This window comes from Empidonax traillii, unplaced genomic scaffold, assembly GCF_003031625.1.
Source record: "Empidonax traillii isolate 1590-97213 ecotype Southwest subspecies unplaced genomic scaffold, ASM303162v1 scaffold303:size634589, whole genome shotgun sequence".
Classification (NCBI taxonomy): domain Eukaryota; kingdom Metazoa; phylum Chordata; class Aves; order Passeriformes; family Tyrannidae; genus Empidonax; species Empidonax traillii.
In genome coordinates this window covers 236,212-238,155 of record NW_020955496.1, presented here as the reverse complement: position 1 = coordinate 238,155, position 1,944 = coordinate 236,212, and the positions used below count along the sequence as shown (strand labels likewise).

The following is a 1,944-nucleotide window of genomic DNA, read 5'->3' as shown; positions in this document are numbered from 1 at the left end:
CAAGTGGGCAGTTAATTTAACATCACCGTTCTTTGCAAGCAGTGGTGTATAAATATGCTGGCCTAATTTAAACATTGTTGTTAATGTAACCTTATCGCGGCAGCAGTCTGGAGTCTTTCATTCCCACAGCGATTTGCCTGCTGCTGCCTTATCTCAGGAACAGCTTACCAGCATGATTCTGTGTATCAAACCCACTGTATCTTTCATCAACATACCAACATCGGTCCTGCATGTGTCTTGGCCTCCTCCTAGACAGTTTCCAAAAATCTGAAACCAAGCATTAAACTGATACACGTCGAGTCTGAGGGTAGACACAGGCTTAGCAGAGCTGGAGACAGATTTGTGTAAGCCAAAGCATCCCTCTGCTGTGTCTTGGCAAAGCCTTAACTCTTCCTCAGTTTGCATCTCTGAGTAGGATGTGGTCAGGGTCGACCTGCACACCTGCCATTCACATCCTTTGAAAAGGTTGCAGACACAAAATGATTAACTAAAACAGGGCACTGCGTAAGCCTCAGTCTCCCCAGTGTCCACAGGCTTCTTTCCCTGCCACAGAGCAACCTGCACTATCTACGCTCAGGTGGAGGTTACAGACCCACACTGTCGGCAGGGCATCACATCTTACCTGGAGATCTGCATCATTTTTCTTCTTTGAAGCTACTGTTAAAAGTATAAGTCAAAAGACTAAATTCTACTGCTTAAAACTTTAGGAGTACAGTGTATAGAGGATGCCTCAAGAAAAGTCATTTTGGTTCTAGTAAAGCTGCAGTACATTACTATGTCAGCTGCTTTGTTGTTTTATCCACTGATAGAATGTCAGAGTATTTTAGTAAAGGAAATTGCGGACATCCATCTTTAAATATACACAATAGGGATTTCATTGTCAGCTTACTGAGTTCTGTTGCCTAAATGGCTGTGAGGAAAAAAAGACTCCAAGCCAAATTAGGTAGGAGATAAGATAAGGATACAAAGGTTTTAATGAGCCCCCAGGCTTTCTGGAATACCACCAGCGCACGCGCGCTCCCGAAATACAGATGTCCACAGTTTTTATAATGATTTTCACCCAATTCAGTCCAGCCACCACCCAGGTTCTGCCCCTGCCACGCCTCTTGGAAATTGGGTCTGGGGGCGTTTTGGGACCCCCTCTTCTTCATCTTCATCTTCCTCAGAGCACGTAATGTCCTTGGAGGCCTTCCAGAATTCTAGGCCTGAAGGTTGTTAGGTCTACAGCTATATCTTGTTCCGTAGGGTTAGGATGTCCTTCTACAATTCTTCCTTGAAAAAGAGACTAAACAGGCTATGGAATTTAGGGAATTGATATGGAAATGGGTAACAGGGGTTTGAGCTGGTGTGTTAAGGGTAAAGGGCTGCTACTCTAAAATCTACATTTACTACATAACTACTTCTAGGATCTACAAAAATTAAAAAAAAATCAAAACATCAAAACTCCAAGGTATCAGTTCAAAGTCCTTTTTTGATGATAAGAGCTTTCACCCATGTTTTCACACATAAGTATATTTGCTAAGACTTAAAAAAAAAAAAAAAAGGTAAGAAAAAATGTTTCCAGTATATTAGGTAATCCTGCCAGTTGATAAAACACAGTTTAATAATTAATTGTGATCCTGAGCAGATATCTGTGGATATAAATTGCATGCACAGAAGGGAAACCATAATTGGAGAGTATTCCTGGCTTCTGAGTTAAACATCTTAGAAAAGAGTTAAGAACCTTGGTTTGTCTTTCAAGATAAATATGAAATTCTTTTTCCAGTTCTGGACACCTACTGTCATGTACCTGTAGTCAAAAGATGCTGTATTTTTTTGTGTTCTTTTTTTTTTTTTTTTTTTTTTTTTTTTTTTTTTTTTTTTTTTTTTTTTTTTTTTTTTTTTTTTTTTTTTTTTTTTTTTTTTTTTTTTTTTTTTTTTTTTTTTTTTTTTTTTTTTTTTTTT

At 38.5% G+C, this 1,944-nt stretch overlaps 1 protein-coding gene across 18 annotated transcripts in view; it reads left to right on the top strand.

Annotated features, from left to right (window-relative positions):
* The window catches only part of LOC114060994 (poly(rC)-binding protein 3-like), a 401,074-nt gene that overhangs the window by 349,878 nt on the left and 49,252 nt on the right, over positions 1 to 1,944 (top strand). The window lies entirely within an intron of this gene.